This window comes from Arachis stenosperma, chromosome 6 (assembly GCF_014773155.1).
Source record: "Arachis stenosperma cultivar V10309 chromosome 6, arast.V10309.gnm1.PFL2, whole genome shotgun sequence".
Taxonomy (NCBI): Eukaryota; Viridiplantae; Streptophyta; class Magnoliopsida; order Fabales; family Fabaceae; genus Arachis; species Arachis stenosperma.
In genome coordinates, this window is record NC_080382.1 from 41,094,296 (window position 1) to 41,119,573 (window position 25,278).

Consider the following 25,278-nt stretch of genomic DNA (forward strand, 5'->3'; position numbering starts at 1 on the left):
CCTGTGTGTCAGGATGAAGTGGGAGAGGGACTGTCGATTGGAGGTGCTCAAACCCTCATTTAAATTTCATAGTTTCCCAATTTTCTTTTGTTAAAAACGGCGCCCCCTGTATTGGGAAAAAAAAAATCCTCACTCTCTCCGTACCTAATACTAAACCTAAATACCCATAACACATACATGATTCACATATTCCATTCACACTCCTAACAGCCATAGTAGCCATCTTCTCCATCGCCCAATGCCTCTTCTCCCAAAAGTGTCGTCGTTTTGGGCAATGTCACGGAAAGAGCGTTTCGCCGCCGTCCTCTTCTGCTCCAGGCTCTGTTATCTCTCTGTTTTACATGCTCATCTTCCTCCTCTGTTTCGTCCGGCGTCATCTATTTGTTCGCTATCCAAGGCCGTCCCACGCAGCTCCTCCATCGTCCTGTTGAAGCATCTATTTCTTCATCTTGTCTCGAGCTGTGCTGCCTCCAGCTGCAATTTGTTCCTCGCTCAGCCTTGGTCGCCTGGAGGCCTTATTTCACCTGCCAGCGTGGCTCGCCTCTGTTAGGTTCATGAGTTTCACTGTTGATTTATCGATTTTGGATAGATTTCGTTGATGGCTGCTCAACTGCTATGTTGTAGAACTGTGGAAGGTTATTGTTGCTTCTTTAATTTAATTGTTCAGTTTCGTTATGTTTCTTGCCTTCTTGCTATGATTTTTATTTTCAGTTTAATTGTTGTTGTGCTTTGTTTTGCATTCTTGCTTGTTTTTGTTGCCTGATAATTGCCACAGTGGTTGTTGTTATTGTTTTGTTAATAATTAGTGCTTTATTGTTGTCTTGATTTTCTTTATACATAAACTCTGAATTTGTTTTCGACTATTTTGTAATAAATTATATACAAAATATTATGTGAATTTGTGAATTTTACAAACATAGTTCTTATTAAATTTGAGTGTAGGAATTATTTTAATGAATTTATAATGATTTTACATTATATTTAATTAAATTGGTCTAATAACGGTTCGACTCCGGTTGAATCGTTGAACCAGTGACTTCAGTCTGACTGGTCCGGTTATTGCAACCTTGTATTAATCTATTGCTGTTGGTCATAAAACAGGAATAAAGGGGACTTTCCTTAGAAAAGATTCTTAAAACCAACTACTTCCCTTCATAGAGTATTGTGTCTAATTAATGGTCATAAATGTCTATCTACAAAAACCACCAAACAGAGTCGTTGTATCTATCCATGTAAAGAGAGTCGACCGTAGGAAATAGACTATTTTAGACAGTTGTATGGTTGATCCTTTAATAATCATAATAGCTCTTTACAGTATACCCTAATTCTATAGATTTGCCTCTCGTTGGTTTGGTAACCTCCAGATACTTGGTGTTAAGATGGGGCTGATTTCACTATTGATTTGTTGAATATTAAATAGGCGAAGCTCAAAGGTATGTATATTCTATGTCCCATGAACATCTTCCTTTCTTTTGTGTTGCGTTGTTTGCTTATTTTGTTTATTTAGATAATATTGGTTACTTTTGCAGGTATCTTACTCCATATATATAGTCAAATGGCACACCTTGATTTGTTTCTCAAACCTATTTTTCTCCATTTTAATGCTATCAGTTATTTCCTTTATAAAAAACTGTCAATTTGCATATGCATTGAAATATTGAATGCTATTTACATGTCCTATATTGTATAATAAATGTCTGAAAGTATTTGGGTGTGCCTTTTGTGTATTGTTATAAAAGAAGAAGGACAACTTTCTGGCGATCTGGACTGCTGAATGCTAAAAGGGTATTTCAGTTATAATTTTTAACTGATAATAATTAATTACAATACTTCCTCTTATTTTCATTTATTCCTCATTTGCACAATTTTGTAAAGAAAATTGAGACAATTGGATTTCTCGTGGCCTTTGAAATACGGACAGTGTTGATCGTGTCTCCTTTAACTTAATTGAGTTAATAGATACTGTTATTAGTTGGTAATTTGGTATATGCTGAAACTTTTCATTTTTTTGTTTTCCCCTGCAGGAAGTGAAGGAAACATGCTAGAAGAAGCCAAATCAATCAACCTTTCACTAAGTTCACTGGGAAAGTGCATTAATGCTCTAGCAGAGAACAGTGCTCATGTTCCATTTTGTGATTCAAAGCTTACCAGGATGCTTCGAGATTCCTCTGGAGGTTGGATGTGCCTTAATCTGTCTTGTTAGATATCCTACTAATATTGGCCTCAAGTTTCACAAACTCTGGTCAAATCTTGTGAGATGTCATTAATGGTTCAGTAAACTGGTTTCTTAGATCCTTGACTGACACAACTACTTTATCTTCCTTAGTCTCTCAGGCACTGCATCACATAAATTGATCTTGGACGTTAGTTGTATCTGTTCAAACTTACAGTGCTATTATTTTATTTTACCTGCCTTATGTTTTCCAATAAATCTGTAGGCACAGCAAGGACATCATTGATTGTGACCATTGGCCCATTTCTACGTCACCAAGGAGAGACTTCTAGCACCATATTATTTGGCCAAAGGGTCAGTTTTTATATGTGAATATGTTTATAAAAGAATAAACTACCATTTTGGCCTCCCAAAAGATTGAATTTTTGACAAAATGACTTCCAGAAAGAAACAAATGACATTTTGGCCTTCCAAATATAATCTCAGTTTGTCGATATGCAATAATTTTTCTCATAAGTGGCACACGACTAATGCATTTGATCTAGATTTTTTGATAGTTATTTAAAAGGGACATAGAAAATACGGAGGAAAAATCCTATCTCTAGGCCCTTTTTTTTCAATTTATGTTTCAATTTTTTGCCGTTCATATATAAAAAATAGTTCACTTAGTGTAAAATCTGATGAGTCCTTTATTTTAGTCGTAAATTTATATACCTAATACATATCTTATTATATTTAACACTTCAAACTTATTGAGCTTGTTTTATAGATTCATTTGCAAGAGGAAGCAGATCATGTAATTGGGTCCTAGACTCTACAACGTCACATTAGGCTTTGATTGTGGGCAGGGATTGATTTGCCGATATTACCAATGACGTGTAAGCACTCATTAAGGCGGCTACTTAAGAATCCAAATAACTGCATTAAATTGTTAAATCATGTCTCTTTGAAGTTGAGATACAAATAGTATAAACCTTGCATCCAAAATATCTTTTTAAAATAAGTAAATCTTATATGCGTACTACATTGCATCAAGTTTGCCTTCCATGGGACAGCTCAAATATCTTTTTAAAATAAGTAAATCTTATATGCGTACTACATTGCATCAAGTTTGCCTTCCATGGGACAACTCAAATAATGAAATTGATCGCAAAACATCGTTCTATAATTTTACACCAAGTGTGATACTAATGGTAACTTTGGTGTGATACTAATGGTAACAGATTAACAGAGCAACGATTTTTCTAAAGAACTGAGATTGTGATAAGACTTATTAATTGGAAAATCTCTCGACATTTCTTTATGTGTCGGCAAAATCTGCAGAAAGCATAGATGTGCATATAAAATGGTTAATTATGTGTATAAAAATTTACTTGTGGGTTATCCAGTTGCCATATTTAATACAACTTAGGGGTCAATGGTTTAGCTGTAACAAAGTGTAACTCAATAAAAAAGTAGGCACTTGCACACTACACAATTGGATTGCTAAGGTGGTACATGGATCATAATAGTCTTCTTATAATATAAGACAATCATAATAATATGAACGCAAAACAAATTTAAAAACCTCCCGGAACTATAGTATCCAAAATTGAATTGTGCATTACTTTCTTTTGGATAAATTTCATTCAATAATTCAACAATCACCTTGTAATAGTTTCTTCGCCTAATATTATATTCCTTTATTTTTCCTATATAAAATGGTTAACCACTCAAAAACTGGTGTAGTTTAAATTGAATCCTACATTAGAAATATCAATGATGAATATAATATAATAATATTAACTCTATTCTTGAAGTTTGTACACACTGCCATATTATTATTCACTATATTATTGGGATATAATGGTAACCTTAATTTATTCAGGGAAACTACATTGGAAAGGAATGCGTATACAACTGATCTTTGATGCTGTTCGCCCATCTGAATATTTATTATTATTGCAGGTAAAATTTCAATCTCCATTTATAATTGTAAGAATTATTGTATATTAAAATACAGCATCATGCAAATTAATAAGGTATTGCTTGGTAAAAAGGAACTAATAGTTGAAGTCTTTAATTGTGTAAAGTTACATTTGTGAATCTAACACGTAACCAAAAATAAATATCATAAACCAGCTTATAAAAAAATAACATTAACTGAAGATTTAAAACATGAATTTGATAACTAAAATGACATATAAAATAACTGGCAGGTGATACTAAGATCTGTGATTTGAAATTAACTAAATAACTAATAAAGGATGATACAACACAATTAACAAATGATGTAACTAACATCTGTGTTGAAAATATACCCCGAAGTTAACATCTTTAATTGGTAGGGTACCTGAGAATTACCTGTGAGAGAATCATAAACTAAACGATTAGCTTATCCTAATATAATTATAAAAGCATATGAATCTGCTATAAAGTCCCTCAGGTAAGAAAACTAATAGACTTTTTTGTATAAAGTGTTTATAGATGAATTCTAAATATGTTACCTGTGAGCTAATTCATAAGTTCTGCATCTTACAATATTAAAATATCATCCAATGTTTCGAAAGACTTCTTTGTAAACCACATTGTCTGTCTCTGAGGTAATTTCATCACCATGACATAACAAAATCTTGAGACCTTTTCTATTAGTAACTCTAGAAACGGCAACATACAACTGTCCATGTGTAAAAACAGGCTTTTTCAATATCAACCCAACTTTTGACAGAGATTGGCCTTGACTTTTGTTAATTGTCATCGCATAGGACACCGTTATAGGGAATTGCCTTCGTTGGAACTTGAATGGAATCCTGTGGTCAGATGGGCTTAGTGTCATCCTTGGAATAAAAATTTTTTGACCGCAACTTTTGCCTGTGATGCTTTTTGCTTCTATTATGTGTTTGCCAAGGTTTGTTATTACCAAACGTGTACCGTTACATAACCCCATCGAGTGATCAATGTTCCTTAGAAGCATGATTGGTGTTCCAACTTTAAGAGTAAGTTCATGATTTGGCACTCCTGAACATCTAATTGTATTTAAGAACTCTGGAGTGTGAAGGCTTGCTAATATGTCATTGCCCTGCTCAGTTGGGCATGCTTTATCAGAGCTATAATATGTTTGTGCCTCGGAGGGATTCAAACTCATCATGTATGAGTTAATCTCATCAACAATTTGCAATGTGGGAGCAAGAATAGCTCGATCTTCCACTGCAAATTGGGTTACTGTACTCGAGCATAACTCAGGATAAATTGCATTACATATAGCCTCAATAGGATCGACCCAATCCTTGATCAAAATGTCCGCTGGTATCTTTACTTTCTCGAGGCCATCAATAGATATTCCACATTTGCCATCACCAATATTGAGTATCCATTGAGCAAACTCCTCTAGTTCGGTTGACTGTGCAGGTTCATCCTGTGCCTGAAGTCGCATGTTTCTTGTCAACGTGAGTAACTTGCAACTATTCCAAATATATGAGGAATTGATAGTTGCACTAACAATTTCTTGTCTACTACCTTTGGGTATAACGGGTAATATTTGTCTAAAGTCACCACCAAATACAATAGTCTTCCCTCCAAACAGTTTTTCTTCGCTTTTGGTGTCCTTGAATCTAAGAATGTCTCTCATTGTTCTGTCAAGCGCCTCGATGCAATGTTTATTGACCATGGGAGCTTCATCCCAAATTATAAGTTTAGCTTTTATCAATAAATCAGCCAAAGCACTTCCCTGCTTTATGTTGCAAATAGAGAATTCATCAAGGTTGAGAGGAATTGCAAATCGGGAGTGAGCCGTCCTACCGCCAGGTAGTAGTAAAGAAGCTATGCCACTTGATGCAACGGTCAACACAATCTTGCCATCCGACCTTAATCCAGAAGCTAATGTCTTCCAAACAAAAGTCTTTCCTGTTCCACCATATCCATATAAAAAGAAAACTCCACCATGTGCACCATCCACAGCACTCATTATCTGTTTATATACCTCTTTCTGTTCATTTGTCATCAGTTGTAAATAATTGTTGTGTTCATCACGTAAACTACGCCTATCATAGCATAGCTCATCGCAAATTAACCGGTTTACACCATTGGGGAAGAACTGAGCCGAACATGTCTCCATGTCGGGAAATGGCATAGAGGGAAAATCTCTAAGGCTCTTGTTGTAGCTCTTTAGCTTGTTTTCGATGTCTATAAGTGTGAGATCTTTCAACTCTTCATCAGATAATTGTAACTCTGTATGAGAAAAATAAAATTGCATTAAAACCACTGAAATTGCATAAAAAAAAGGGAAAAACTATTTATTAAATGAACAGATAAAATGAAAGTAGTAGGGACAAATATAGCTGGAGGGCTTACTTACAAAGTAGTAGCAGATTATTGAAAGTATATATGTTTAATTATATTGGCATGACTTATATTTAAATGCATGCAATTTTAATTTTTCTTATATATTCCGTAGTATGAACAACTTGCTAATAGATAACATTGTTATAAAAGAAAAATAAACCACTAAAAATAATAGAGGAAAGATGAAAGTATATATGCTCTTATTTTTAAGTCCATCGATTTTTTTAATTGTTTTCCTTAATTAGTTTATATAGTATAATTTTTTACTTAGTTTTTTAAGTAAAATAAAAAATATAAAAAATTTTAAAAAATAAAATTTTATTTTACTAAACAATGAAAACAAATTAAGCGGATCCACTCTTGTTATACAATGATGAGTTGAAATATGTTACTTAACTAAAACAGTATTTGTGTTAATAAGAGGGTAGTAGGAATCAATCTGTGCCCATTAAGCTTGAGTGTATGCCTCCAAATTTGGGATTAGCCTTTACGAAATTTTCATCAACTACCAAATTAATATTCATTTATATCAAATTATCAATTCATTATATATTTTTTTATTATTAACTCCTCTCACTAACATAGAACTTCTTCTATTTTTTAAATTTTAAGTTTTATTTCTTCATATGTCTTTTTGAAATAGGAAAGTATGTCCAAAAAAATGTTTAAACTAATTTAACATCTCCATGTTTAAAGATGATTTGATGAAGTTTATTTTTTTTTTCAAAAACGATTACTTTTATATTAAACTTGACGTTTGCAAGATAATTTTGTCTGGAGTTATAATTTTTTAATTTGGTAAATCAACTTAAAAATAATTTTTACTGAATACAAAGAGCAGTTATATTTGATAAAATAATTTTAAAAATAGAAAAAACTATAATTATATATATAATATTTTAGTAAAATTTTTTAATTAATATAACTCCAGTATATCATCTAGATTTCTTTTTAATTATATTGCAATTTTACCAATACTTACTCTACATTCGTATATAAATGGAACTATTTAATATGATGTCCAAACTTTGCGTGTATTTTCTATGCTAATTTATCATGTAAGAAAATTTATATATATCCTTAAAATCCTTAAATCCATTAGTTTTAAAACATATTTCACCACCTAACTAAATCTTGTTCGAATAACTTAGTTTTTGTTAAATAAAAATTGCTTAATCAAACATGTTAATTTGACATACCTGGGTTTTGAAATACTCTCCTTTGCCTATTAAGGATGTCATCTGCTAGTATCGACCATGTGTTCTCCCATACACGCTCTGGTTTTGTCATTGAATTTGAAAAAAGTAATGTAGCAAATAGATTTCTTAAGTATTCTCCAGACCCCCAATGACTTGATTCTTTTATCGCATCTATATATTCTCTATCATCATCGAGGAGACCTCTCACATAGCATGCATCTCTGAAACTTTCATACCTAACACCATCAAATGTTTTGATGTCTTCAAATGAAGTCGGACCTCTAACAAAGTTTAAGAGTAGTCTTAAGTAATATATCTCTCCTGATCCTGGGGGTACAAAGAAAATCCTTCCAATATCTGTATGGGATTTGCGTGGAGCCCACAACCTTTCTTTTGTCTTCCAAACAAACCTTGTAGGCAACTCAGCATATGTGAGTGATCTAGCTTCTGAGTAATTTTTATTTGCTTGGAACCAACCAAGGAACATAGACTCCTTTACGGAAGCTTCCTTAACAACATCATCGAGTTTTTCATCATCTTTAAAAACAACTGGTTGTTGATCGGGCAAATGAAATCCGAGTCGAACAACAGATGGATCTCTGTAATTGATATTGTATCCAAATATTCTCCATGCTGCTTCACAGGGAGATATGTATCTACAATCGTAGTACATACTGACTTCATCTATGTCGTCAACCTCCTCATCACGGGCTGCACTCCTATAAAATGATACTGTAACACGATCATTTCCTTTGTTAACATATTTGAATAAGTACTTTATAGATCGAGATTGGTTACACCATTCGACGTTAATATGTGCGCCATATTTCAACAATAACAACCTGTTATGTGGCACGACGTAACGGTTGTCAAGTTCAACACCCGACTTTTTTATCACTCTCCCATCTTGTCGGCGCCTATAAACTGGATATCCATCCTCATCAATTGTTGTGGCATCAACAAAACGTTTAGGGAAGTGCCTTATGCAGTTACCATTGTCCATGCAAGGAGAATTTCTTCTAAGCTGACCACATGGACCATGCATCATATGGTTCTCAACTGCTTCAAAATATAATGGATCCTTAAGCTTGTCCGGAATCTCAGCAGAAATAATTCGATCAATATCTTCTCCAGTTGGAAATTTGTCGGCTGGGTGAAGAAAAATAAGAATGTGTGCATGTGGCAATCCGCGCTTTTGGAACTCAATTGTGTAAACAACTGATAAATCATCAATATAAAACCATTAGAATTATATTTGTAATATCTCAATGTGCAATTCTATATATATTTCTCGTTCATATGTAGAACTACTTACTTCGTAACTTGTACAATCAGTGATCTTAACAATTAGGTGATGGGTAAGTTACTGTAAATAACTTTATTTTCATAAATCAACGATGCACTGTATTAGTAATAAATGTTTTCACTAACCTGCTATTACACGCCCAAATATTTGGTTTGTACGGATATCCTTTATAAGCCGATCAAGCTTCATCTTGAATGCTCTACAGACCATGTCTGGTCGGTCTTCAGATCGCAATTCTCTGTTGCTTAGAAAATCTTCTAGTTCTGGCCATTTAGGATTACATGTAAATGTTATAAAAAGATCTGGATAACCGACAACTTTGCATATAGCCATTGCATCTTGATAATTCTGAATCATGTATCTAGGGCCACCTGTGAATGACGAAGGCAAAATAATACGTTTGCCTCTAGAAGAAGGTGTTGTCTCGCCATTAAATACAGCTTCCTTGAGTCCTTTGTACATCTCACATCTAAACTTTTCTTGGTCAAGCCGTATATAGTTTAATCTAGATGACTCAATCATTGAGTAAGCATCAACAACAAACTGTTGGAAAAGCCTCCTTGAATATAGCAACGGGGATCCATCGGCTAATCTTTCTTGTATTCTAAAAGCAAAAAATTCTCTCATCGAAATATCTTGTCTGCCTTTCTTTGAATTAGGATTACTTCGATTAAGTGGTATATCTTCCTTGTATCCATCCTCTCCATAAGGAAACAATATAGGATATTGTAACCCCAAATAAGCCGGATTAAGTTGGTTGATTCGCTGTAATCTCCCACTTTTAGTCTCGACAATAATGTCTCTATCATTTCTGTCCATGTCAAAGTCACCCACAATCAATGCTGCCACCTCATTTGTTGAAGGAAGGTTATACCTTCTTCCATCCTTGCCCCTTTTCCCCAAAAGCCTAAGCTTTATGGTGGATGTTGCTTCACTATGAATCGAGTCCCTAACCATACGAAAAGCCTTCACCAACACATTGTGCTCATCTAACATTTTTTTCAACTCATTAATAATCTCCTCCTTTAAATGATTCTTGTCAGATTCCCTGTAGAAAATTACAATTCCATGGTATATAATCAATTTATCTTATTAATTATGTATGCAAACTACCAAAAGAAATAAAATAAAGTGCTAAAGAAATATGAAATTAATTAAGTTCTTTCACTTACTGAACTATGCTCATTCGGTTCTGAATTTCATTTTGTGTGTCAAACACATACAACTGTGCAAATTTAGCTGGATTGTCTTCTGTAGGTAGGAGACTACCCATCAGATGATAATTCTCACCACATAGAATAAATGTTGGTGGGCCTCTTGTTTTATTTATTGTTCGGTCGATCTTTGCACCCATTGATGTGAATTGGAACATATTATTATATGTTCTAATGTTCTCAAGAAAGTGCTTGCTTTTGTTTGTTACTCCATACAACAACTCATATAATTCCTTAGGAGCATCTTGTAAGTGGGGTATTTCGACCTGACCGCCTCTGCAACAAAGTGTGAATTTTGGGTCGGTGGAGTTGTAGTGCTTCATTGTTCTTTCCTCGTACCAAAACAGTGCATGACAATGTTCACACGCATACATTGCATCACCCATGTGCAGGTACGTATTAGCTGAAAGGTTGTACCGAGTTAACTTGTGTATGTTTAGTGTAAAGCACACTTCGCTATTGGTATAAGCAAATAAGCAAAAAATCACCTGTTTCATCTTTATGTTTTAGCAGTGTTAATTGCACATTTTGACTGCATGCTGATCCTGAATATGAACATAACAACCTCATAATTAAATGATTGCAGTGGCTATAAACTCTATAAATAGTTTATCAGTATCCTCTTTTAACATTGTATAATAATCAAATCTCACCTATATGAAGAGAGCTTAAACTTGGTTGTGTTACCCCACGTGCCATAGTTCCAGTGTCATTTATCATGTTATGTGAACTGACTTCTCCTGTTTCATTGGGTAAGTTTGATGTATTTATACAAAAAGATGTGGCTGTCTTGTTAGAAGTAATGTCCCTATTATTTCTCAGTAGCTTCATTTGTGAATGAGATTTATCTTAAATCAAATTAAAAATAGTTAGATGATGAAAGCACAGATGTGAACTCATCATTACAAAGACAACTGATATATGACCTTTAGAGATAATGATCAATTACTACCTTTTTCATTGCTGTTATGAATAATTTTTTTCTTGTCTTGGATTTTCAGTATCCTTACTCTTCGTGCTTCCCTGCTTTGTTCTGTAAATATTTGAGAGTTCAATATGAAATGACTCTAATTCTATATACACAACAACCAAACGGTCAACAATTGTAATAAGGTATTTTCTACCCAAACCCCTCATAAATAGGGAGTTGATTTCCTTCTCTAACTTGTTCAATTATTATTAGAGAAATTCATTTTATTTATTATGATTAATACTAACCATCACTGCTCTAAGCTTAAGTTAATTAAACTCAATTTCTAAACCGTGATAACATAAATTTTGCAAATGATAATTTCTAACTAATTCTCTCTTAATTAACAGATACTTGATTCTTTGTGACATGTTAATTTTTGATTGATTGATATTTTTTTTATTATTAATTACACTGTTAATTTGAATTGCTTAAATTTGACCCAAATTATTATTTTAACTATGGTTTGCAACTTTATGTTGTCTTCCTATTAATTTTTAAAAAATATTTGTGCAATTTAATATTTTTAAAACTTTTTTAAGTCATCTATAGAGAAAATAAAAGAAAGAAATGTAGATATAGGCATACTATTTATATTTTTGAATAACAACACTCAAGTGATGGAAGTTTTTTGCATCAATTCACTATCGTAACCAAAATTGTTTTTCTATCTAAATATTATGGCTCCGTCCTACCTATTTGTTTCGGTGTAATTTTTTTTCCATTAATGATGTAGAAAAGAAGAATTGTTTGAAAAATCAAATTTGAGCTAATATTTTTAAAAAAATTACATAACATAAAATTAAAAAAAAAAACATTACTTACTAACTCTATCATAGTTGAAATACTAATTATTTCTGAATTTTGGCAATTTAGAAGTGCAGTTAATCAAATCAAATAATCAACAAATCATAAGTTAATATATCATAGAGGGTAAATTATATGTTAACTATGAGAGGTTTGATTAGAAATCACCTTGAAATAAACATGCCTGAGGTAGTTGACCCTTAATCATTTTTTATTTAAGTTTTAAGTTGTTGACCTTTGACTAACTCTATCCTAAGATGACTTAAAGCTTTAGGTATGCATTTAGACACTTTTAATATGGTTAATTGCCATCTTTGTTTAAAGTATCTAATCAAAATAGAACCCAGTAAGGACAAATAAAAAGCCGACATATAAACCTTATCCTAAATGTACCTACATTAATGACCTTGCTTACTTGTTTTTGTTTGAGGTGCAATAACACAACAACTAACCATAAGAGATTGAGTCGATATTGGGTGAAACTGGACTGTTTTCTTTTCTTCTGAAGGATCTCTTTGATGGTGTACTGTACCCTGTTTCATTACTTTTTTATTAGAAATTACTATTATAGGATCAACATTATGGGGTTCAAAGAAAGTTTCCTCATGGATTAATGCATACATGTACCTGTGGTCTCCGTAGTATCAATTAATCTTTGTTGTTGATTTGGATTTGGTGTTTGGACGCGGAAATTTGTTTCTTCTGATGCGGATGCATCGTTTCTGCAATACACATCCATCTTCCTTTTGTTTTTTGAACCTGTCACATTGTGATCCACATTACTCAAATCTATTTTTATCATATGCAATTAAATTTCAAATCATTCAGCTTCTACATATAGAATGTGCAAAATGGATATGTTAAAATCTTTCTATGATACAATTTGAGTTTCAACTGAATCCTAATACAGCTACACCAAAGATTACATCTCCTCTATGGAATATGAATCAGTTGTATACTTTCAACCTCTAACTTATGAATATTTCCTGCTGGACTCAAGGGTATCTTAATAGAAAAATTTAATACCTGTGGGCGTTGTGCATGAGTTTAAACATATCTGCCGAAGAGGTTGCCTTGAGTGTACTTGAGTGCTCTGTTCAGATTGTTCTGATGTATTGTGTTTCCTTCTCTTTGCATCGATAATATTTCTTCTCTGGATTCTGGCTAAAACAGGGTTGGTCTTCTCCATTGGTGCCTATATTGTTATTAATCAACATATGTAATAAATCTAACAATCCTGGCATATAGCTATGTTCACAAAGATTTTTACATACCTTGAGAGACAATAACCTAAACGGCTAACTCCAAAGTGTTGTTGAGTACTCACATATATTTGCTATTGGTAGTCTCTGGTTGGCAGCTGCTCATTTCTTTAGAGTGTTAGTTTTTTGTGTGGCATTTGATTTTCTCTTTTGTTTATCCAGCATTTAATGTTATTGTATTTCTTCTTTGTTTAATATGTGCATCCCGATGCAAAAATGCCACACCCTTCAATACATTTTGTTATCTAATTTGTCTTTCGTGTGTCAAATTTCATATGAATATTTATTGAATATAAAAATTAGATAACTTTATCCCTTTTAAAATTAGATAAACTTAAAGAACTACTCCAATATAAAACTATAATAAAGGTTATTACTAGTTTATTATACGGGGTTAAAAGATTGAAATTATCTTTAAAAGTTCATAATATAATTACTTTTTTCTAGACATGGATTTATATAAAATAAAACTTTTAATAGATTGGTATAGCTAATGAATACCACCAAAAAGTAGCACCAACACTATTTATTACTATATTATTACTGAAAGGCAGGGGCAGCTAAGAAAATGGTTAGAAAGTAATTATAAGAGTCATCTAATGTAACACTGTATGTGGATTCATTCAAAAGATCCCTAACAATTTAATCTGTTATATAATTGGTCTTTGCTTTTTTTCTTAGTAATTAATTAATATTTTCATTATGACCTTTTTTTTTATTTTGGACCGTTCGTATTTACTGCATAATTGTTACTTCCATTTATTTTCTTAGTAAACACTTAAGTGTTTGAAACTATCTTTAAAATTTCATAATATATTAAAATCCTTATCGATTAGAATGTGTGTGAAAGGTGTCATGGTAAGAGTACAATTTTGTGTTCTGCAATACAAATTTATTTATTTACTACAATTATAAAATGTTTTCAAATTAATCCCTAGATTACTAACTTAGCTATTCCTTCAACTAATTATTCAACTTATACTAAAGAATTATATGATCTCAAATATTAATTGTTGTACAAAGTTAGCCACTTTCTGTTTGTTCCTCCAAAAAATAATTTAGTTTTATTTAATCACTATGTGAATGTCTTGCTCAATTCAATTACACATTTTCTTAGTTAATTTGTACTCTATCCTACTTGAATTCTTTTACAGTAATTGAATTGAAATCAATACAAAGTACCATTGATATAAAAATAACTTCCATAATTTGTTTAGTCCATTACACTGATAAGCCTAATATATGATGGGTTACAAAATACATAACTTCTTAAATAACTAACTAAGATCCTATAGTAGATACTTCATACTAATCTACTATAACATGGGTACATTATAGGACACATTAAAGAGCAACCACATCTAAGATAATATTAAATTCAAAAGAACAAAAGATAATAAAGAAATGCTTCAGTGCAGACCATAGTGATAGACTTAGCAGCGTTTCTATTTTAAACTGGATAAAATCCTTGCAGGTGCATGGTGACTGATTTAACATAAACATTTTCATGCCATGTACGGTGGATAAGATGCTCCCTTCTAGCGGTCTTATATCTAAACTTAGAAATAAGGATATCAGTTATCTCAGCATCATTTGCCCCTCCATAGTTGCTCTTAGCATCAATAACTGAAATTATATCCCTGTCATCAAATAAAGAAGGGTTGTATGGTATGCCAATACCAGATATCTGAAGCATTTTAGCCCATTCGAGCTCATCATGACCATGTTTGATCAGTTGCCATATTATGATATGCCTGCTGAAGCCAACATTTTTTTGTGATATGAAACCAACACTATCATTGAAATGAGTAATAGCATGATAGGTTGACCTCACACCATCAGGAACTAAAGCTTCCGAAAAAACTCTCTTTTGTAGATTGAATGTGACAATGGATATTGGTTCCACATTGTCCACACCTCTCCACCCTATCCAATATACCACCCCTTCGTTAACAACTGACTTAGGACCCAGTTTTTGCACATTGCTGCTGTAAACACCAGAATGATTCCAGTCAGCCTCAAATGAGTTGTATAAACTCCATAAAAGATTTCGGTCAGTATAGTGCCTCTTGTATACATGCACTATGCGATACTCGATATGGTTAGCCAAGTATCCAAATGCATAGAGTGAGACAACATGGCAGCAATGCCTCCTTGCCTCATCAAAAACAAAGATCCTTTGACGTGTTAGAGGATTCCAGATCAGAAGGCTAGAGTTCATGCCACCTTGTGAAAATCTGATGCATACATTACCGTGATCAGACCCGACCAGGCAATAAAAGCCAAAGTTGTTGATAGCTATTGGTATGTTGAAATCTAGCTGTAATCCGCTCTCAACATCAGCTCTTATAAACCACCTTGAGTTATCATCCACAGGAGGATGACCGACGCCAATCAATGCACTCTTGTTCTTGTTTTTGTTGTACATGAAGTTTTGCCTGACAAAAAATGGAGCTGATAGCTTGCCGTTCCATTTCTTGTTGCAGCATCGGGCTCTCCCAACTGTTTTGGGATCGGCCCTGACAAAGATCATCCACACTAAGTCGTCGTCGAGATAAGAAAGGGATACTCTCTTAGGTGAAATATCACTCATCTTAGGTTGAAAACAGGAAGGGGTAACTGATTTGATAAAGTTAGTAATTGAGTGGTTTTTAAGCATGAGAAACTTGTGTTGTGCTGATCTATACTACTTAAATATATTTATATAGAAATATTAGCTTTTTAGCTTGTAGGTAAAGATTAAAAAAGTACCAAATTATTTTTTACTGGTTAATTATATATTTAATATTTATTTTAATCTATTACTAACAACTAAATTACATGTATAATAATTTATAAGTTTAATTCAGTACAGTTACGAACATGTATTCTTAAGCTTCTCAATAAACTCTTGTGTGAAAAAATACCTTATTGTTATTTACTTTTTAATATTATAATTCTAAATTTTGGCTTTTATTACCAATTCCTAAAGCACATGTTTAATTTATTTATAAGCTTAATTTATAATATTTATACGATGAATTATGTTTTTACATAAACATGTATTTATATAGAAATTTTGTTTTTATAAGCTTATAAATAAACTTTTTAGAATATTGTATTTATATAGAAATTTTGTCTTTATCTGCTTTTTAAGCTTATAAATAAACTCTTTAGAAAAAACACGCCGAATCAGCTGTTTTGTACTGGTCAATCATTTAGTTTCTATTTTTTTAATCTCTTAGTAACTCCTAAAATACATGTTTACTTTATTTATAAGCTTAACATATTATAGTTACGAACATGTACTTATATAGAAAATTTAGCTTGTTAAGCTTATGAATAAACCATTTAAAAATTTACAAATAAATTAAACATGTAAAAAAAATGAAATTATTTTTTATTGGTCAATTTAATACTGAAATTTTCAATTTAGAAAGCGAGCAAATATTCATTAGAGTAACAACTAAATTACATATATAATTATAATTATTTATAAGCTTAATCCATTAGTTAGGAATATGTATTTTTAAGCTTCTCAATAAACTCTTGTATAAAAAAATACCATATTGTTATTTACTTTTTAATATTATAATTAATAATTAATAATTTTGGCTTTTATTAACAACTCCTAAAATATATGTTTAATTTATTTATAAGCTTAATCTATAATATTTATCCGATGAATTTTGTTTCTATACAAATATGTATTATTTATATAGAAATTTTATCTTTATAAGCTTATAAATAAACTTTTTAGATGAGGTTGCTAATCGTTTTTTACCGGTTAATTATATAATTAATCTTTAGAGTATAAGCATGAATATATTTTTTACTCGCCAAATATATACTTAATATTTTTTAATCTATTACTAACTTTTATAGTGCATGTTTAACTTATTTATAAGCTTAATCTGACGAACATGCATTCATATAGAAATTGTAAAAAAATGATCAATTATATAATTAATATTTCCTTAATCTTTTACTAACCCCTAAAGCACATGTTTAATTTATTTATAAGGTTAATTCATACTCAGTTAATAACATATATTTATGTAGAAGTTTTAGCTTTCTAAGCTTATAAATAAATCTTTTAGCAAAAAAACACGGAATTACTTGTTTTTTACTGGTCAATCATTTAATTAATATTTTTTAATCTCTTACTAAGCCATAAAATACATGTTTACTTTATTTATAAGCTTAATATATTATAGTTACGAACATGTAGTTATATAGAAGATTTAGCCTTTTAAGCTTATGATTAAACCATTTAAAAAGCTATACATAAATTAAACATGTAAAAAAAATATGTAATTATTTTTTATTGGTCAATTTGATACCGAATATTTCCATTTAGAAAGGCAACAAATATTCATAACTGTGCCAGTATACATGTCCTGTTTTTAAACTTCATTAATATAGCGCATATATTTCATACTAAGTTTAATTTTTAAATATAAATAATACATGTAATTATTTGTGTTTATATGCTAAATAATCTACAAAATATATAATTCTTCTTCACTTATTATTGACAGATAAATCCAACTTATTATTTAATGTTATCTATATAATTATTTATTTGTGTATTCAAAAATATTTACATGAATTATTTATATAATAATACCCGTTGTACCCTTTAAAATATTTTCCTAAAGTTCTATTAGATACATAAGGTATTTATGCTGCCCAATAGTCTTTAAGTTTAAAATTCGTCAAAACAAATAAGCAAACTTCCGAAAACTTGTATGTGGACTGTAAAAATTTTTAGCATAATGAAACCTAAAAGCCTAATTGGTGAATTTTCATAGCGTTGCATTGCTCAGTTACTATTTTTTCACAAATAAAGTTTGCTTTTAACCTTGCTTAGACTTCAATACCTGACCCATTTCCCTTCCAATGTCCCAAATATTATATATATTTGCAGGCGCAATGAGGTTGATATTTTAGTTTTTTATTTTTTGTTCTGGTCCTGATTCACTGCATCCTTATCGGTCAACAGCATAATCATAGAAAGTAAATATATGCATATCAACTTTTTACATATGATTTTTATGGTTAGTCAACTACTGCATTGTGTCTTTGATATTTGAAAACTTCTTTTTCTATTTGTTAATGTATGATCAATTTCCTTTTTGCCTTTCTTAGTCTTGTGACATTTTGATGACAACCTAAGCTTTCTTTATTATATCGATGAGAACCTAAGTTTTCTTTATTATATACTTAAAATATGCTAATAGTCAGTGATTCATCTATGCATAAAGTATATCTAGGAGGTGTGTCAGTATGCATCTAGGGTTTTGTCAAGTAAATCATACCATATCTCTCTTACATAGTAAAGATCAAAATGTTTTTTGTTCTAATTGACACTTCATTCCTTATACGGCTTATATGGTTTCTTGCGATGAAGACATAAGCCTGCTATTGTCATGTCGATGAACCATGCATATTAATCACGGTTATCTATGTTTTGACCTAAACTAAGAACGTGTACCACCAACTTTGCAAGCACCCAAATTTTTAGATACTTTTAATGTGTTAATCTTCATTGGTTCTCTTATTTCTACTATGTATATATATAGGAAGAGTGTGATAGTGGATAAATATGTCAACCGACTCAATCTTTATCTTTCTAGCAGCTAACCACTTAATATAGTTTTTAATCAAATGGTCACTTCATTGGTTCATTGGTTTACTTATTTATACTATATTTATATATAGGAAGAGTGTGATAGTGGATAAATATCTCAACCGACTCGGTCTCTATATATCTTTTGAATGTTCAAAGCCCAATATAGTTTTTATTCAATTGGTCACTTCATTCCATCTCCAGCTTATATTATTTCTTGTGAGGAAAGCAGTTTGCAGATAATATTTTCAAAACAGAGATTAAAACAATCCTGATGTTACAGCTATGCTAACAAACTTTTTATTGCTACTTCTCTTGAGCATATAAAGTTAAAGAGCAAAATTTATTTATGATTTTCTCTATGCAAAGAACAAATCAGTGAAAGTTCTCAAACCTTTTTAATGCCTAATACAAAAGAACTGTGCAAAATAGAAGCAAATAATTCAGAATTATCTGTATCTATATAAATAATAAACATAATAAGTTGTAATTTGATTGTGCAAAAAAATCTTTAGCTATATATGAATAAATCATAAACTATAACAGCTTACATGTCCCAATAATTCTCAAAATTTTAATCAAATTAAATAGATACCACAATTAAGCTTTGTAAACTTATAGAAAATAAATTTTTTAGTTGATGATCGGTTATTATGTTACTGACCAATTTTTGTTTGGTAAAACAGATTGACCCGCGCCATTGCTATGGACACATTTTGCACTTCTATTATGATAAATGGCTTCAGTGCCAAGGCAGAGAACCCTTCTTCTACTGGTAATATTCTTTGTAAAATAGTTTCTTTTGTTACAATTTTGGGCTAATTTTAGAGAATGGAGTTTGAAATTAAGCTTCCGCCTTGAAATTGCAGGATTGACATTGGAGAAGGAAGAGAAGTAAATCTCGAGAAGTGCCCGCGTACTAAACTTCAAACTCAGTGTATCAAATATCTTGGTCCGGTAAGATTTCCTTCACTTATATGGAACATTAATCAATATATTTTTCAATATTAAAATATCTGGGGTATAAGTTACAATTCAGACCTTAGTTTGTTGGAGGCTCTAATTTGGGGTCATATTTGTTAAGTTAGGAAATATAATTCGAGTTACAATATTTAATTTGATAAATAAGTGATATAGTTTAAACTAAGGTATAAGCTACAATTTAGACTACTTTAGGCGTCCATGAGGCAGGAAATATTAACCTAATTTTGTGGGCATATTCAAGTTACTTTTCACCAAAATTATTGAAAGCTAATGCAAAATTTTTTGTGCATTTTCATACATAAAATCCTCAAATTTGCACATTATCACAATCCTGAAAACTATTTTAGTTTATAGAGTTTGACTGAGGACATTAGTTAATGTATCATAATCAGGTTCGCAGTTAATACAAATGACTCATGCAACATAATAGCCACCATCTATTGAGGTTAACAACATTAAGGTACTTAACATGATAATGATCTAATCACATTTCTAATTATCAGTCTCTTGTTGAATTTCCAAATGTTTCATGCATCTGAACATAACTTGTAGTAAAATTCCCATATTCAACATACTAATATTACTATCAATTATCTTCTTCAATGATTTGGATCTTAGACCTTTTTCCTAACTTCCTGCTGAAACGGTTAGTTGATAGCTGCCCTTCCTCCTCAATTTCATTCACAGATGGTGACCCACCATTTCCTCCATTGTTGGACCTTTTTGCTGGAGTCTTGCACTTTAGTGATGATATACACTCCTGAGGAGCATCCTGAAGTTATAAAATCATAATTGTCATCCTCTAAGTGGTAGTTAGCAAATAAAACATAACCAAAATTTCTCCCAATAAATCATTACAACGTACCAAAGAAGGTTGCATATCAGAATCAGTATTAAGGTTGACAACACTGCCTGACATATCAATAGAGTTGCTGCAACCATTTTCCTATAAAACAAAATAGAAATGCCATTTTTCTATTCAACTTTTATAGTACAGAAAACAGGTAAATACTCTACCAGATCATGATATATTTACTTTGAACAGGACTACATACAGTGTTATTAATGGTAGGAGTAGCGAACACTTCCTTAGGAGTGTTCTTTTCAATTATATCTTCATCATCGCATACCCTCATGACTGTATACACTGGATCATACTGACTAATATTACCGGACTTAACATTTAGCTTGAAGAGCACTCTCTTATCCATCATATTATCAAAAGTTGGTGGATAGTCATCTTCAGTAGAGACCTACATTTTGGTGGATAATGGGAACAATGTCCAGGTTAAGGTTTTACCAACTTTACTTTATACAACAACTACTTCTAATATCTCCTAATATTGAACTCACCTTCTCCTCCATAACCTGTTCAGCGCGCTTGCCACACAACATCATTGTTTCCTTGTCCCACAGAAGCAATCTGATGCTTCCAGTGCCATCAAAAACCATCACCTCCACCTTGAATCTTGAAATGAATGCACACAGAACACACATATTTCAGGATACATACATAAATCCTTCATTGATTTAATATAAGAATGATAACAACAAAACTATATAGGAATGCATAAGTTTTGTCAAATGGACTTATACAATATACCTTAGTGCAGCACATCCGTGTATGTGACCGCACTTTCCACATTCATATCTATTGCCAACAGGAGTATCAACTTTTTTTGGGCACTTCCTACACGACTTGTAAAACCAATCATTCTTGCTTACATTGATTGAAACAATAGTTCCAACCATCCAAGTGGGACCTTCCTGTATGATCATATATTCCCTCATAAATTTGAACTCTAGAGAGTCTTTTGGTAATTATTGAATTTATTTTTAAGTGGATGACTAAATTTCTAATTACCTCTTTTTGATTCAGGATGTCCTCTATTGTTTTCACTGAAGCATTACCTTGTGTCAGCTCTTCAGCACCTGACCATGGACCATGCGATAAAACCTGACTTATCCTCACAGAGGATGAGGTTGCACCTCCGAGCAACCTTCCAGGTAAAAATGGTGTGATTAATTAAAAGTTAAAATAGAGATTATCAACTGCAATACATTTCATTTCTGTTGAAATTTTCAATTATTAAATGAAAAGACAATCTTATTATTTTCCCCAAATTTCCAATTATTATTCTATGCTTGGAGTTGGAGTGTATTACATAAAAATAACTAACCTGTTTCTAAACTCAACTATCTCTTTCAATCCAGGGTCGACGTACAATTGGGAAACATTGAAATGACTCTGCACTGATGTCTTTCCATTCCACCTTGTTGCTTTTATTAATTGTAACACGACTATAAGCGGTTCGACTCTATCCTCCTCAAGATGTGGTAGGATTTGATCAACCATGTGGCCAAACATTGTGCACCCGATTCGATTATTGCTGTGTTAGCAAACCATATGAAACTTATTAATTGAAAAGAACACTGGAGTTTTTGTAAAACTACACACAATATGATAGAACACGCACTCTAAATCCTCTAGGACAATAGCCAATCGTTTTGTCTCTTTTCCTTTGCTTGTAACCAAATCCCTAGGATCTTCTTTTTCAACCACTTCAGCAATCAGATCTGCATATTTACAAAATAGTGTTTAATGTTACCACTCTTTAGTTTTGGTTCAACTTTATTATGTAAAAGCATAAAGGATATGGCTACCAGGTAAATGCAATAAACTTACCAAAAAGTTCGGTGCCGTCCAACCTCTCTGCATTGATAATGTCCGATATGGTTCTAAAACGGAAAGCTTCCAGTGGAAAGGTAGGATTTTGAAATGGATTCACAGTTGTCCTTTGAGAAAATATCAAAGTCCATCTACCAGGTATTATCCGCGATGCATTTTTTTTATCATGGACAATGAAGTTGCACATGTTGTATAACTGAAACTGAACAATTTTTCCGCTCCACTTTTGAGCCAATGATTTGGGTATTGACGCATGCATTCTGGTACCCTTTGTATAACCCAATATGATAGTGTTAAAAGATAAATCTCATTGATAAAAACAACTTATCAGTAATCCATAAAGAGATTCAAAATAAGTAAATATATTTACCTGACTATCTTGAATAATCAAGTCAATGCTAGCAAGCTCTTTCTCGTTAAACCTGCTAGGCTCTTCCCAAACCCTTATGGTGTATACTTTGAAGTTCCAGCCAAGCTTCCTTGGATTTACATCACGCAAGTTGTCGAAGCTCTCAGACATGTCTAGTGTGTGAGATTTTTTTTTTCTTTTGATTTTGCAACTCAATTTTTTTCTTAGAATCTCAAATGAAAATAAGTAGGTGCGGTATGTTATGCCTATATATATTAAAAATTTAGATGACCGGATCAGGTGCACTTTCATTTCATTTCAAATTTTAAATTATCTTATTGTTTTGTAAAGGAACACGTGTCTATTAAAGAACATCACCACTTGTCAACCAATGAATCATAAACTGTCTTCCTATTATATAGAGGAAGATGAAAAAGTTATTTTTCATTTGATATGATTTTTTATTAGAAAAATATTGGGAGACAAGAGTGTAATGAACAATATAATTATACATATGGTAATTTCTCTTTTTCACTTGTGATTTACGTAAAAGTGTAGTGTATTTTAACTTTATTGAACTAATTTTAAAATTCATTATTCACACTATTTACGAAAGTCATTGTTTACTTAATAAAACTGTTTTCTATTTAAAATTAAAATTTTAATTGAAAATAAAAATCTTCTAGAATTTTTTTTTCAAAGATAATGTGATTTTATTGCACTAGAAATGAAGTTCACGGTCCATATTTGGACAAAAAACAAAGAATAGTATTAAAAATGTTCTACCAGCAAAAACAAATTAAATTACAAGAAGAATTTCATTGAAGACCTAGTAAGCTTCTTCCACAATCGAAGACCTGGTGAGCTTTTTCTACAATCAGGAGGGGGGATTTCCGTTTTCCTTCAAAAATAAATGCATTCCTAGCCTTTTAATTAAACCAAATTGTAATAGCTACCAAGTTCCTCTTCTTCTTTCCGTTACTGTCATTGAATTATTCAAGCAATTTCAACCACCACTACCGTGGGAGCTCTATGAGAGATAGAAAAAGAAGGCTGCTTGCATGTCAAGCTTCAACTGCATCAGGGCACGTCCAAAGACAATGGAAGGCCGATTCTTTTTTACTGTAGCATCTTGGACAAATCAGTACCACTGATTGAATTTTTTGTCCCAATTTCCGGTTGACAGGTAAACTTTCGTGCATTACTTTTCACATAAAATTTTTAATCTTCGGCTGACAATTGAGGTTCTAGTGCACGAAATTGCAATCACACTTTTGCAATCCCGCACAACTAACCAGCAAGTGCACTGGGTCGTCCAAGTAATACCTTACGTGAGTAAGGGTCGATCCCACGGAGATTGTCGGCTTGAAGCAAGCTATGGTTATCTTGTAACTCTTAGTCAGGATATCAATAATTATCAGGGTTGATTGTAAAAAAAAGCAAAAGAACATGAAATGAGTACTTGTTTTGCAGTAATGGGGAACAGGTTGAGGTTTTAGAGATGCTCTATCTTCTGAACTTCTGCTTTCCTACTGTCTTCTTCTTCAAGCACGCAAGGCTCCTTCCATGGCAAGCTGTATGTAGGGTTTCACCGTTGTCAATGGCTACCTCCCATCCTCTCAGTGAAAATGTTCAACGCGCTCTGTCACAGCACGGCTAATCATCTGTCGGTTCTCAATCAGGTCGGAATAGAATTCAGTGATTCTTTTGCGTCTGTCACTAACGCCCAGCCCTCAGGAGTTTGAAGCTCGTCACAGTCATTCAATCCTTGAATCCTACTCAGAATACCACAGACAAGGTTTAGACTTTCCGGATTCTCTTGAATGCCGCCATCAATTCTAGCTTATACCACGAAGATTCTGATTAAGGAATCCAAGAGATATCTACTCAATCTAAGGTAGAACGGAGGTGGTTGTCAGGCACACGTTCATAGGTGAGAATGATGATGAGTGTCACGGATCATCACATTCATCAGGTTTAGGAACAAGTGATATCTTAGAATAGAAGCAAGCATGATTGAATGAAAAATATTAGTAATTGCATTAATCCATCAAGACACAGCAGAGCTCCTCACCCCCAACCATGGGGTTTAGAGACTCATGCCATAAAAGATACAATAAGAAACGTGTAAAGTGTCATGAGGTAGAGATACATTATCAAAAGGTCCTATTAATAGTGAACTAGTAACCTAGGGTATACAGAAATGAGTAAATGACATAAAAATCCACTTCCGGGGTCCACTTGGTGTGTGCTTGGGCTGAGCATTGAAGCTTTCATGTGTAGAGACTTTTTCTGGAGTTAAACGCTAGCTTTTATGCCAGTTTGGGCGTTTAACTCCAATTTTTGTGCCAGTTCCGGCGTTAAACGCCGGGAATTCTGAAGCTGATTTGCAAC

General features: G+C 32.4%; 1 long non-coding RNA gene across 9 annotated transcripts; it reads left to right on the forward strand.

The window, feature by feature from the left end:
- LOC130936106 (uncharacterized) lies at positions 1–22,476 on the forward strand. 9 transcript variants are annotated; one of them, XR_009068060.1, is made up of 13 exons: positions 1–635; positions 1,740–1,785; positions 2,025–2,174; positions 2,439–2,527; positions 2,943–3,051; positions 4,041–4,120; positions 19,549–19,637; positions 19,732–19,819; positions 20,239–20,306; positions 20,534–20,850; positions 21,034–21,133; positions 21,726–21,853; positions 22,061–22,476. It is a non-coding gene; the product is annotated as an uncharacterized LOC130936106 (long non-coding RNA). The 9 variants fall into 9 exon arrangements; XR_009068061.1 differs by having other exon boundaries at positions 1,743–1,785; XR_009068054.1 differs by lacking the exon at positions 1–635 and adding an exon at positions 650–1,433.
- The last annotated feature ends 2,802 nt before the right edge of the window (positions 22,477–25,278 follow it).